Below are 15,805 nucleotides of genomic sequence, written 5' to 3'. Positions count from 1 at the left end.
TTTTGCGCTTTCGGGTGATACATCATTTTTTTCCGGATCCATAAACATAGATTTTGGAAAAGTGATCTAGTATCTGTAAAGAGATAATTTCTATTACTACCCTAAAGCAATTCTCCACGTATTTTAAAAGTTTACTTACATTTTTATGAAATTTTATCTATTTATTTATAAATTTGTTCGTTTTTTTTTTTTCAATAAGTGATCTCTATCTATATCTTCCAGTAACTACTGTTAGTGATGGCATGCGTTCTCCTTTACGTCTCATGATAAAGATAGATGGGATATGAATCCAAAAGAAGAAAAGAAAATCTCCCCTTTCCGGGCTCGAACCTATACTTCCATGGTTGAAAAAGCATTATTCCTAACTCATCAAGATATATATATAAGCAAGGTTGACACTAACCCATTGCGGTACGAAATGCCTCTGTGATCATATACTTTGGGATGACGTTGCCAGCCTTATAATCTTTCTTAATCTTGGTTGCTACCCAACGTATTCGACAAATTACCAGGCATAGAATACACTGCACATACCGCCAGTGCCATAACTAGACTGAACAAGCCCTCAGTCTTTCTTGAACCCCTGTGTTCTTTAGGGAAAGATTATACAGTCTCCTAAACCAGTAGCCTCTTTAGTTAAAGATTATACAGTCTTCTAAACCAGTGCCGTCTCTAGTTGAAGATTATACAGTTCTTCCTGAACCACTGTCCCTCTCTAGTTAAAGATTATACAGTCTCCTACACCAGTGGCCTCTTTAGTTAAAGATTATACAGTCTCCTAAACCAGTAGCCTCTTTAGTTAAAGATTATACAGTCTTCTAAACCAGTGCCGTCTCTAGTTGAAGATTATACAGTCTTCTGAACCAGTGTCCTCTCTAGTTAAAGATTATACAGTCTCCTACACCAGTGGCCTCTTTAGTTAAAGATTATACAGTCTTCTGAACCAGTGTCCTCTCTAGTTAAAGATTATACAGTCTCCTAAACCAGTTTCCTCTTTAGTAAAGGAGTATACAGTCTTCTACACCAGTGTCCTCTTTACGAAAAGATTATAGTCTCCTACTTCAGTGTCCTCTTTAGGAAAAGATTGTACAGTCTCCTACTTCAGTGTCCTTTTTAGGAAAAGATATCGTTGTCCTCTTTAAGAAAACATTATACAGCCTCCTACCCAAGTGTCCTTTTTAGGAAAAGATTATACAGTCTCCTACACCAGTGTCCTCTTTAGGAAAAGATGATAGTGTAGGGTAAGTGATACGAGGCTCCAAAGAGTGAAAGAACGAAGCGTATTCCATTAGCGTCGTAAAGTTTCCCTGCCAGTGGGAGTCGCTTTCTGACAATGTAACCCACCGAGATCTTCAGCCACTGCAAGTCGAGAGAAGTGGGAATTAACTTCCCCACTTCGTTCTAAATGACACCAGTAAAGACATAACATTTATCTCTCGAAATGCACGTCGCTGGGTTTGCTCGTCTCATATAAAAATGTAAAATAAAGAATGCTTTCCAAAGTGTCTTTTTAGATACAACGAAAGTAGTATCTGTTTTGAAGATCTAATTGATTTAATTCTATTTGCTTTAAATTACCGTGTTAATGACAGAAAGAATTCCATTACCCGTGGAACAATGTCATCATTGCTACTGATTCACTGTATTCACTGGTTTAATGGGAATCGAAATTGTATCCTATTTGACGTACGTCAATTATGTACCAGAATGAGGCTGAAAGGGCTTTTGTTTCGTGTATACTGTATGTACGCACAGACACATATTCGTACATGAACACCTACGCACATACCTTGGTATATTTTTGTTAAATTTAATGGCAGCACTAGATTGAATTACGTCACCTTCAATTTTTCAAGTTTGCCCAAATGGCTCCTTTGACTATAAGATAATTCATTTAAATATTTTGTACACTAGGTTTATCCATAAAATATCTAGGCCAGAGCAAATAGTTATACTGTGCTTGCGCAAATAATCATTGTGTTGATCAAAGCATTAAGACATCAATAAGCTGAACTTAGGGAAGTTTGGACATAGGTATTCGGCTTCAGAACATTTAATTTAACCTGATTAGTCGAAAGCAATTTGTGAAAACCATTGCTTATAAAATATGCACACATAGACATATATATATATATATACCTATATATATATATATATATATATATATATATATATATATATATATATATATATATATATATATATATATATATATATATATATGTATATATGATAATATATATATAATATATATATATATATATATATATATATATATATATATATATATATATATATATATGTGTGTGTGTGTGTTGTGTGTGTGTGTGTATGTGTGTGTGTGTGTGTATGTATATAAACTGATGAAGATTGTATACAATTCAGAAGTCTCCAGAGGATTTACCTTGCAAAGCCTCTGTCTAGTTTGCAAATAGAAATACAGGAGAATACAGAAATGACATACAAAACTATATGTAAGATTCCCACACCATTCTCTGCACCTGGTGAAAAATACATGCGCCCACGAACGGGGACAAAAGCAAAAGGAGAGGAATATGTATTATTCAAAAGGTTATTCTCCTTGGTTTACGGCTGTTTACGTTACATTCCGTAAGCCAGTATCCTACAAAGGACTTTATTTCCTTTCCAGGAAGACAGAATGAGCATTCGAGTGGAATAAAAAAAAAAAAAAAAAAAAAACAAAAAAAAAAAAAAAAAAAAAAAAGGGACAAGGGGAAGCTGGTAGTTATTTTAGCGAAGTCTTTCTTTTATTGTAACGGGGAAAAAATATCTCCGCGATCAGTTTTCACACCAAAAAAAGTCTTGCCTTTCTATTGAGAATTGAAATGGAGAGGTGGTGTCTCCCTTCACAAAGAGAGAGTCAGTGAAACATCGTCGCTATAGCTACTTTTCTAAAACGGAAAGTAAAATGTCAATCTACCATATAAACTATTGGTTCTAGGGCGGATCAAATGGGTTAGAGTAAACCCAGTCACCCGGTTAAATAGGAGTTAGAAACTGAGAACAGTTGTGATACGGTACCATATTTCTCATATTCTTTCAAAGGCTGTTATCATTACATTTCTCATTTGTTTGTGTTAGTTTCGTTTCAAACGATAGGCAAATTATTCCATGCATCAATGTTTAAAAGACTCTGCTTGTCTTTAGAATAACATTAAAGACATTTTTATGTCTGAATGCGCGCCTGTGTATGCGTATGTACGTGTGTCACGTTTGTACACTCAGATCACTGGAAGTATGTTTGATATCACATCTATAACAGTAAATAAAAGCAATTTATTTTTACAGTTCCCAATTTGCAAATGATTGCAAAATTATAATTTTGTTTACGTCATCATCATCCTTTTCATACAGAGTAAGAATACATTTTTCATTGTTGATTATTTCAAGATCCCTTCTTTAATGAATGGTTTTTATTTTCATCATCCACTGCACATCCACATGCTCCGTAATACATTCTTTAAGGGTTTGTGCAGAGAAAGGCCGCTTTAATCCCTCTACTTGTTTCCCATTACTAAATTTAAGATTTATTTTGCCAAGTAGGTTTGTTTGAAACATTTGCTTCAATAATAGTTTCTCTTCTCTTGGTATTGTCCTTCGTTTGAGAAACACGATTGGTTGAAGTTTTGTGTAACTAAACGAGATCTTTTATGACCACCAGTTTCAATGATGAGTTTTCCACCTTCCCCACCACACAGCACACACACACACACAACACACACACACACACACACACACACACACACACACACACACACAGACACACACAATACTCGATGTTTACGATGTTGTGAAGACGAATCTTTGTTGTCTCACCAAAATTATCGATAAAAGCAATTCGATATGCAGTGAGCTTTTGACGCCTATTCGAAACTGGTCTAATATTGTTACTTTCTCCTCAATTTCTCTAGGGAATATCTTCGCAGCCTTGAATTTCCTCATAATAACAATATTATCACTGTCCATAAATCCGGTACAGCATCCAGGCGATGCAGTAAAATGGGTTACCGGTACGCCTTCCTTTTCCAGCCTTCTTCCAGTACAGATCTCTTCTCCTTGTTTCTCCAGTTATTGGACGCCCTTCCCTGGCAGTGTTCCAAGTCTTAAACTCTGCAGGTTCATTTTCTGTATCGTAGGCCACCGAGCTCCATTGCACGGTTAGATCATTGCTTTGAGGACGCTTCGTTCGTCGTTGTTTCCTAGACTCGTAGCATGATTTTGCAGTAAAGTTGCTCGTCGGTGTTAACGAAAATGTTGCTGCATGGCCGATATTTTTAAATAGCAAAAAATGCATTAGATATTTGGTGAAATATTAAAATAAACATTTCCGCAGGAGGGACGAACAGACAATGGCGAGAAGAAATAAACGCGCTAAACCCAAAATATAGAAGCAGGGTTGATAAACTCTACGGGTTTATCCAGCCTAATTGCACTTAACTTCCACGATATCTATACTCGCTGTTTTTTTTTCATCTGTCCATTCCGCCCCTGTGGTGTTTTTGTATGGTAACACTGCGTCCCGGCTTTAAATAGTTACGCTGTGTGTAAGTTTTAGGTAAATAAAAGGATATCTGGGCTGTACATTTGCAACTGAAAAGTGTTTTAATAATTTACTACAATATGCGAATTACACCGTTAATATTCGAAATAGGACATTATTATAATCGTTGAATGTAGCTAGTGTAACTATCTAAAGCCCGGACGCAGTGTTACCATACAAAAACACCACAGGCGGATGGACAGATGAAAAAAAAACAGAATATAGTTTACAAAATATATTTGCTGTTTACGTATTTCTCTCTACCTTAGTATGAACATTGGCCAGTTATCTTCCTGTATAAAAGTAGAAGAGCTAACAATTATAAGGAAAATTGAGAATATCAATATAAAATTGGCTTGAATGATGCAACCATCCTGTTGGACAGATAATAATAATAATAATAATAATAATAATAATAATAATAATAATAATAATAATAATAATAATAATAATAATAATAAACCGAGAAGACTCAATATAGAATTAACTCAGATCATGCAGCCATCCTGTCTGACAGATAATAAAAATATAATAATAATAATAATAATAAACAAATAATAATAAAATAATAATAATAATAATAATATAATAATAATATAATAAATATAAGAACTCTCTCGCTTTACGATGATGAGAGCAAAATATTCGAAGAGAAATTCCTTGACATTTAGGCAAAGAGAAATTGCCCCCATTCCTGAAGACCGAAAATTCGACGGAACGACCCTCAGGGACTTATCATCATCATCATCATCATCATCATGAGTATCATTATCATGAAGAAGGCGCCTCCGCTCCATGGAATGTTTTATATACGTGTCTATCGACCATTTGCCAAAGGGCCAATAGGTAGTTTCTCCTGTTGTCAGGAATGATGCAAAAGGCACCGACGTGATGTGAAAGAAAAAGTATATATATAAAAAAGCTTATTTCCGAAACTCTCTCTCTCTCTCTCTCTCTCTCTCTCTCTCGTCTCTCTCTCTCTCTCTCTCTCTCTCTCTCTCGTGTGGTGTTGTCTGAAGCCAAAGACATAATGGACATCCTTGAAGTGAGTGTGTGGTAGGTATAGTTGAATGGTGCAGTGCGTTTGTTGTGTGCGTGTGTGTGTGTTTGTATGTTTGTGTGTGCAAAGGTTCGATGCGTTCTGACGAGGTTCATCATGTGTAGGTAGGTGTAAGTATATGTTATAAGTTTTCTGTAAAAGAATTTCGTTATGGTGATCTGTAAACAACTTGAATTATATGGTATATATACAAATTATATAATATATATATATATATATATATATATTATATAATATATATATATAATGACTGGTAAAGTGTTCTGTAACAACAGAATTCCATCTAATAAAAGGAGCCCATAAAAAACACCATTTTTAAAATGTAGAGAGAAAAGTACTATATTTCAGAGACTGCTGTCTCTCTCTTCAGGTATACCTGAAGAGAGACAGCAGTCTCTGAAATATAGTACAGCAGTCTCTGAAATATAGTACTTTTCTCTCTACATTTTGGTGTTTTTTATGGGCTCCTTTATTAGATATATATATATATATATATATATATATATATATATATATATATATATATATATATATAAATATACACACTTACGTACATATCTACACACATACACACACACGCATATATATATATATATATATAGATATATATATATATTATATATATATATATATATATATATATATATATATATATATATATATCGAGCTACAATGTCCTTTAATATCTAATTCGCTCTACCTCAGAATTAATATATTTTCATATATGCTTAACCGAAGGGGAATTTTTTCTCGATAATAGATTTGCCTGGACCAGGGCGCGAACCTATGGATCCTTTCAAACCCAGGAACGTCAGTGAAGCTTTACCTACTACACCACCACCGCGAGAGGCTAAAAGTTCATGTCGCCTCTCACCCTCATATACCTTTCGCGCGCAGGTAATTAGTTGGTTTGGAGACAACGTCAACCCACCTCGACTCCGGTAGTGTTTGTAGTGCTTTTGACAGCACGTAACCAATCTATAAGTCATATCACATTTCCGTGATTCATATACATATATCGAGCTACAATGTCCTTTAATATCTAATTCGCTCTACCTCAGAATTAATATATTTTCATATATGTATATGAATCACGGAAATGTGATATGACTTATAGATTGCTACGTTGCTGTCAAAAGCACTACAAACACTACCGGAGTCGAGGTGGGTTGATGTTGTCTCCAAACCAACTAATTACCTGCGCGCGAAAGTATATGAGGGTGAGAGGCGACATGACTTTTAGCCTCTCGCGGTGGTGTAGTAGGTAAAGCTTCATTGACGTTCCTGGGTTTGAAAGGATCCATAGGTTCGCGCCCTGGTCCAGGCAAATCTATTATCGAGAAAAAATTCCCCTTCGGTTAAGCATATATGAAAATATATTAATTCTGAGTAGAGCGAATTAGATATTAAAGGACATTGTAGCTCGATATATGTATATGAATCACGGAAATGTGATATGACTTATATATATATATATATATATATATATATATATATATATAGATATATCTATATATAGATATATATATATCAATATATATATATTATATATATATATATATATATTTATATATATATATATATATCTATATCTAGATATAATATATATATATATATATATCTATATATATCTATATATATATATACCTATATATCTATATATCTATATATCATATAGATATATATATCTATTATATATAGATATAGATATAGATATCGATATAGTATAGATATAGATATAGATATAGATATAGAATAGCATATATATATATATATATATATATAGGATATATATATATATATATATATCTAGATATAGTATATATATATATATATATATATATATTATATATATATTATACGCCTTTGGTAAATGCACGGTAGATACGTATATAAAACTTTCCATGGAGCGGAAGCGCCTTTTTGATGATAATGATACTCATAATGATGATGATGATGATAATGATAAGTCCTGAAGGTCGTTCCCCCCTCGTATTTTGGGTCCTTGAAAATGGGGGCAATTTCTGTTTGCCTAAATGTCAAGGAATTTTCTCTTAAAATATTTTGCTCTCGTCATCGTAAAAGCGAGGGAGTTCTTAGATATATTATTATTATTATTATTATTATTATTATTATTATTATTATTATTATTATTATTATTATTATTATTATTATCTTCTTCTTATTATATTATTATTATTATTATTATATTATTATTTTTTTTTTTTTTTTTTTTTTTTTTGCTCTATCACAGTCCTCCAATTCGACTGGGCGGTATTTATAGTGTGGGGTTCCGGGTTGCATCCTGCCTCCTTAGGAGTCCATCACTTTTCTTACTATGTGTGCCGTTTCTAGGATCACACTCTTCTGCATGAGACCTGGAGCTACTTCAGCCTCTAGTTTTTCTAGATTCCTTTTCAGGGATCTTGGGATCGTGCCTAGTGCTCCTATGATTATGGGTACGATTTCCACTGGCATATCCCATATCCTTCTTATTCTATTTTCAGATCTTGATACTTATCAATTTTTTTCCCTACTCTTTCTCTTCAACTCTGGTGTCCCATGGTATTGCGACATCAATGAGTGATACTTTCTTCTTGACTTTGTCAATCAACGTCACGTCTGGTCTATTTTGCCACGTATCACCCTATCCGTTCTGATACCATAGTCCAGAGGATCTTTGGCCTGATCGTTTTCTATCACTCCCTCAGGTTGGTGCTCGTACCACTTATTACTGCAGGTAGCTGATGTTTCTTGCACAGGCTCAGTGGAGGGCTTTTGCCACTGAATCATGCCTCTTTTTGTACTGGTTCTGTGCAAGTGCCGGGCATTCACTTGCTATGTGGTTTATGGTTTCATTTTTCGTATTGCACTTCCTACATATGGGAGAGATGTTATTTCCGTCTATCGTACTTTGAACATATCTGGTTTCTTAGGGCCTGATCTTGTGCCGCTGTTATCATTCCTTCAGTTTCCTTCTTTAGCTCTCCCCTGTAGCCATTGCCAATTGTCATCGCTGGCTAGTTCTTTAGTCTGTCTCATGTATTGTCCGTGCATTGGTTTGTTGTGCCAGTCCTCTGTTCTGTCTGTCTTTCTCCTGTCTCTGTATCTGGGTCTTCGTCTACTTTTATTAGTCCTTCTTCCCATGCACTCTTTAGCCACTCGTCTTCACTGGTTTTCAGATATTGCCCCAGTGCTCTGTTTTCAATGTTGACGCAGTCCTCTATACTTAGTAGTCCTCTCCCTCCTTCCTTTCGTGTTATGTATAGTCTGTCCGTATTTGCTCTTGGGTGTAGTGTTTTGTGCATTGTCATATGTTTTCCTGGTTTTCTGATCTATGCTGCGGAGTTCTGCCTTCGTCCATTCCACATTCCTGCGCTGTATCTGATTACTGGCAACTGCCCATGTGTTTATGGCTTTTATCATATTTCCGGCGTTGAGTTTTGACTTGAGTATCGTCTTGAGTCTCAGCATAATATTCTTTCCTGATCGTGTCCTTCATCTCTTGGTGTTTTATATCTCCTCCTTCCATTATTCCCAGGTATTTGTATCCTGTCTCATCTATGTGTTTGATGTTGCTCCATCTGGGTAGCTTTTATCCCTTCAGTTCTCGTTACTTTGCCTTTTGTTTGTATGTTGACTAAGGCGCATTTTTCTATTCCAAACTCCATTCTGATGTCCCAGATACAATCCTTACAGTCTGGATTAGGGTATCTATTTCCTTGATGCTCTTACAATACAGCTTGATGTCGTCCATGAACATCAGATGGTTGATTTTGTTGCCTCTTTTCTTGAGTTGGTACCCCGGCATCCATCTTCTGTAGTACTTTTGTCATGGGAATCATGGCTACTACGAAGAGTAGTGGGGACAGTGAGTCGCCCTGGAAGATCCCTCTCCTGATATTAACCTCTGCTAGTCTTATTCCAGAGCTTGTAAGTATTGTATTCCAGTTTGCGCATTGTATTTTTGAGGAAGCTGATGGTATTTTCCTCTGCCCCATATATTTTCAGGCATTCTATTAGCCATGTGTGTGGTATCATGTCGAAGGCTTTCTTATAGTCTATCCATGCCATGCTTAGGTTGGTTTCCTTCTCCTACTGTTCTTCATTACCATTTTGTCTATCAGGAGCTGGTCTTTTGTGCTCCTACACTTCCTTCTGCAGCCTTTCTGTTGGTGGGGGATGGTGTTTGTCTCCTCTAGGTAGTTGTATAGCCTTTCACTGATGATACCTGTTAGTAACTTCCACATTATTGGTAGGCAGGTGATAGGCCTGTGGTTACTGGCTATATTTCCCTTACTCTTGTCTTTTTGTACTAAGGATGTTCTTCCTGTGGTCATCCATTTGGGTGCTTGGTGATTACAATGCTGGAGTTGTTCTGCTATTCGTGGGTGTAGGGCCTTGAATTTTTTTGTTTTTTGAGCCAGTATCCATGGACTTCATCGGGACCTGGGGCTTTCCAGTTTGGCATTTTCTTTAGTTGGTGTCTGACTGTGTCTGTCGTGATCTCTGTGAATCTTTGTTTTTATTCTCCCTGTTTCTCTTCCTTGACTTCCTGGAGCCATGTTGCATGTTTGTTGTGTGATACCGGATTGCTCCATATGTTTTCCCAGAGTCTCTTACTTGGTTCGGCTTCAGGAATTTCTGGGTGGTTGTCTTCCCCTCTTAGTTGGCTGTATAGTCTTTTCTGGTTGGTTCCGAATAGTTTGGTTCTGTTTGGTATCCTTATTCCTGTTCATGTACCGTTGGATCTTGTGTGCTTTGGCCTTAAGCCTCTGTTTTTACATCTTCTATTGTGTTTGTTTTTAGTCCCCCTCTCTTGTACTTTGTATTTCTCGTTGAGTTCCTCCCTTGTTTTTCTTGCTTCTTAGCCTTTTTTCTGCCATCTCTTTCAGTTTACTCAAGTCAGATCTCATCACCATGATTTGCTTTTCCAGGCGCCTTTTCCAAGGAGGTTGCTGTTTTGGTTTCTGTTGGGTTGGTTGTGACGGTGGTGTTGGTGTTCGAATCCCCATCAGTTCTGCTACTAATCTTGCTCCTGCATATGTCAAGTTATTTGTTTCTGTGATACTGGTGGTGTGTATTAGGCCCATTATTTCATTGACCTCACTTGTTTTCTCCCTTAATTTCTTGGTGTTGTAGGCTTTCATGGAGGGGATCTTTGTTCTCTCTGTATCTGTCTCCATCCATTGTCTAATCTTTTCTTACCCATTCCGTCCCTCTCTGTTACTTCGTCGGTGTTTCTTCGTGTGTCGTTGTTTGATACTTCATCCTCCTTGTCGTCTTCTGTGGCATCGTCTCTCAGTTCGTCTTCGTGTAATTCGTTGTCGTGTGACATTTCCCTTTCCAGTTTCTTCTCTTTCTGTTGGGGAGAGCCAGTTCTTTTTCTTTATGTTCCTTACTTGGTCTGCCAGCCTCTGCGCTGTTTGGGGGGTGTTATTCCTCTCATTCCAGATGTTGATCAATCTTCTTCTATATCCTCTCTCCGTCGGGTTGCTTCTGATGTAGCATCTCCATATTTCCTTATTTTCTTCTCTTGTCCATTTCTTCCTTTTTGCCTCTGTAGCTCCAATCTCAGGCTGTTGATTTACTTTCGTTGCGGTGATCAGTTGCTGGATGACGACCTTCCTCTAAGTACCTGACCGTCTTCCCCTTCAATTGGGTTGAATACCTGGTTGCCGACGAAGCTCCTCTGTTGCCAGAGGTTCCATTTACGTCGTTGTCGTTTATTCCTTCATTTCTTTCCATCATTGCTGAGTTTTGCTATTTAACCCATAGTGGACCCTACCCCATCAGGGATAGGTACTCATTTACAGCTGAGTAGACTGAGGAAATTATGGTAAAGATCCTTTCCCAAGGAATCAACGCCGAGGAGAGCGGTCACCCATCAACGACTGACCAGCCCCAATGTTGCTTAACTTGACTTAAGTCTATTGAAGACCTAACCAACTCCTCCACGGCGCCACATATTATTATTTAGTATTATTATTATTATTGATTATTATTATTATTATTATTATTATTATTATTATTATTATCTGTCAAACAGATGGCTGCATCTTTCGAGGCAATTTTATATCGAGTATCCTCCATTTTCCTTATAATTCTTTTCTCTTCTACTTTTGTACAGAAAGATAACTGGCCAATGTTCGTACTAAGGTAGAGAGAAATACATCAACAGTAGTTTTTAGTCACTAGACATCAAAGAAGTTAATGTAATTAGGCTTGATAAACCCGTAGAGTTTATCAACTCGTGCTTCTATGTTTTTGGTTTAGTGCGTTTATTTCTTCTCGTCGTTGTCTGTTCATCCCTACTGCGGAAATATTTATTTTAATATTTCACCAAAAACCTAATGCATTTTTTTGCTATTTAAAGATATTGGCCATGCAGTAACATTTTCGTTAACACCGACGAGCAACTTTACTGCAAAATTGAACACATGTGCTATACTTGTAGGCATGTAAATAAATATATATATCTAATAAAAGGAGCCCATAAAAACATCAAAATATAGAGAGAAAAGTACTATATTTCAGAGACTGCTGTCTCCCTCTTCAGGTAGATGAATGAGAAAAGTTTACAGAAAAGGTGGTATTTTATACCAAGAGTTCCATCCACAGGCAAGCCAATTTAGGTCACCCCGCTGATAATCTTCCTTTAATCTTCTTAAGTGTTGGTTGAATGAAAACCTTGTCGATCGTATCTGTAATCCATGCTCCTTTTGAGATGTTCATTACCTGCCTCTCTTTTATTAAGGCCGATTTCATCATTTGACTCTTGTACCGGCAGTTGCTGCTATAAATTACACGTGACAAATTCCAGTTTATTCTATGGTTATGTTCATTTATATGGTTGAAAATAGCCGAGTTCTGTTGTCCATACCTAACTGACCGTTTGTGTTTCATTAATCTCTGGGGAAGTGATTTACCTGTAAATCCGATGTAAGATTGGACACAGTCCTGGCATGGGATTTCGTGTACCCCAAGAGTCCTTGGGAGATGTCTTTTGTTGGACGTTAATCAAGGGATGTGGCTAAGGTGTTTGAGTAAGTAAATGCCAAAAGGGTTAGATTTTCCGAGGGGGTGGGGTGGGTTACTCTCTTAATCGTGTCCAGGTGAGGAATTTTTATTTTATTGTTGGGTGTATCTCTGGTCTTGTCTTTAGGGGGTCGGTAGAAAATTACGTTTGCTTTGTGAATTGCTTTCTCAATTATAGGTCAGGATACTTAAAAGACGAAAGTTGCTTGCGAATTAGTTCAAATTCTCTTTCCAGGAATTCTGGGGAACAAATTCGTAAGGCTCTTAAGAACAGGTTGCTAGCTACACCCATCTTGATAGTAATGTCGTGATAGCTAAAGTAGTGAATGTGTGAAAGTGAGAACGTTGGTTTTCTTTATATGGTAAATTTGTATTCTGTCGTGTCTCTGATTATTAAAACATCAAGAAAAGGAATTTTGTTGTCTGTTTCCCCATTCAACTTTAAATTTGATGCTGGGCACTAATGCGTTTAATTTCGAGAGGAATTCATTAAAAAATTGCCCCCCTCCATTTATCCCAAAATGTTAGGATATCATCCACATATCTCATCCACAGCATGTTTATGGGTTTTATTGCATTTATTACTGTTAGTTTTGTTCAAAGTATTCCATGTACAAAGATTGGCTAGAACAGGACTTAAAGGACTACCCATACTACACCGAATTTTTGCTTGTAGAATGATTCCCCGAATGAAAATGCGTTATTAGTACACATAATTCAACTAGCTTTATTATTTTTGTCAAGCGCCAATGGGAAATGATCTGAATAGGGGATAATTTTACCCTTAAAAACTGAAGAATGTCCTGTAATGGTACTTTTGTGAATAGGGAGTCTACGTCAAGGCTTAAAAGTTTTTATGTTGTGAAGTGGGTTGGAATTTGTGACAAAAATCTTCCGAACGTTTAATGTGACAGGGAGAAAAAGTGCCAAAAAGGGGGAAAGGAGGCCAGCTAACCATTTAGAAATTTTGTAATTGAAAGCTCCGGCACATGAAACGATGGGGCTGAATGGAAGATTGTCTTTGTGAGTTTTGGGAAGGCCATACAAAGTAGGTGTAATTTAGGATTAATTACTTTAAATTTCTCTAATAGTTCAATACTCTTTTTGTCTTGGCCAATTAATCTTACTTTCTGAAAAAATTCTGTGGGAAACGATTTGGAGGGATTTTGGGGGATTTTCGTCAGTTCGTAAGTGTTTGTGTCGCTAAGGAGCTGGTTGATTTTGTCGAGGTAGAAGTCTTTGTCCATTGTTACGATTTTGCCGTCTTTGTCAGATCTACTTATTATAACATCTAACTTTTTTAGCGAGTGGATGGCTATCATGAATCTGCGGGGAACAGAATATTTCTTATGTAAATCAGTTAAAGCATTTAGTAACACTCCTTTTAAACATATCTCTTCACGGCTGTAGTTTTGTCAGATATGAATTTATCAAAAAGAAACCACTATTAAGCCTAGGTTGTTTTTGCGGTCTGGCATAAAGGCAAAGGATAAGCCTAAATTTAAAACTAAATGTTGATTTACAGTAAGGGGGGTGTTGGATAAGTTTAAAACTTTGTCTTGTTGCTCAAGATTATTCCATGCGTTATTGTCTATTAGGTTATTTAACATGCGTAAAAGTCTGTTGGAATGAGTCACGCTATTATAGGCAGCAATGTCGGAACACAATGAAATCAGATACCTGTATATGTGGTCCGTAGTGAGGAGACGAAGATTAGACTGAGTTCCATATATCACTCTGCGTAGTGCGAATATGTCGTTTTTCGTATCGATGATTCTTTCCTCCAGGAAAATCTTGTGTGATATAGGGAAGGGGTCTGATTGCAGAGTCCATCGCCCGAATCCGTACATTTTTTGGTAGTACTTGTTCTTTGAGGCATTCTTCTAAAAAGTGTTTATGATTTTTCAGCCGGTGTAGTCTGATCAGTTCTTTCTCAAACTTGCGAAAAATTGGCTTGACTTCTGGAAGTGAGTGAAGAATCGTGGAAAGGCGGTTGAATTCCATAATGGGCTAAAAATGACTGGTAAAAAAGTATTGCAACAGCAGAATTCCATCTAATAAAAGGAGCCCATAAAAACACCAAAATATAGAGAGAAAAGTACTATATTTCAGAGAATGCTGTCTCCCTCTTCAGGTAGATGAATGAGAAAAGTTTACAGAAAAGGTGGTATTTATACCAAGAGGTCCATCAACAGGCAAGCCAATTTAGGTCACCCCCGCTGATAATCTTCCTTTAATCTTCTTAAGTGTTGGTTGAATGAAATCCTTGTCGATCGTATCTGAAATACATGCTCCTTTTGAGATGTTCATTACCTGCCTCTCTTTTATTAAGGCCGATTCCATCATTTGACTCTTGTACCGGCAATTGCTGCTATAAATTACACGTGACAAATTCCAGTTTATTCTATGGTTATGTTTTATATGGTTGAAAATAGCCGAGTTCTGCTGTCCATACCTAACTGACCGTTTTGTGTTTTATTAATCACTGGGGAAGTGATTTACCTGTAAATCCGATGTAAGATTGGTCACAGAGTATAACCCCAGAGTCCTTGGGAGATGTCTTTTGTTGGATGTTAATCAGGGATTTGGCTAAGGTGTTTGGGTAAGTAAATACAAAAGGGTTAGATTTTCCGAGGGGGTGGGTTACTCTCTTAATCGTGTCCAGGTGAGGAATTTTTATTTTATTGTTGGGTGTATCTCTGGTCTTGTCTTTAGGGGGTCAGTAGAAAATTACGTTTGCTTTGTGAATTGCTTTCTCAATTATATGGTCAGGATGCTTTAAAGACGAAAGTTGCTTGCGAATTAGTTCAAATTCTTTTTCCACAGGAATTCTGGGGAACAAATTCGTAAGGCTCTTAAGAACAGGTTTGCTAGCTACACCTATCTTGATAGTAATGTCGTGATAGCTAAAGTAGTGAATGTATGAAAGTGAGAACGTTGGTTTTCTGTATATGGTAAATTTGTATTCTGTCGTGTCTCTGATTATTAAAACATCAAGAAAAAGAATTTGTTGTCTGTTTCCCATTTAACTTTAAATTTGATGCTGGGCATTAATGCGTTTAATTTCGAGAGGAATTCATTGAAATTGCCCCACCTATTATCCCAAAATGTTAGGATATCATCCACATCCTTTTCGTGATGTTTTA

The sequence above is a fragment of the Macrobrachium nipponense genome, chromosome 32 (assembly GCF_015104395.2).
Source record: "Macrobrachium nipponense isolate FS-2020 chromosome 32, ASM1510439v2, whole genome shotgun sequence".
NCBI classification, from domain to species: Eukaryota; Metazoa; Arthropoda; class Malacostraca; order Decapoda; family Palaemonidae; genus Macrobrachium; species Macrobrachium nipponense.
The sequence above is the reverse complement of the archived record's forward strand: the minus strand, read 5'-3'. Positions refer to the sequence as shown.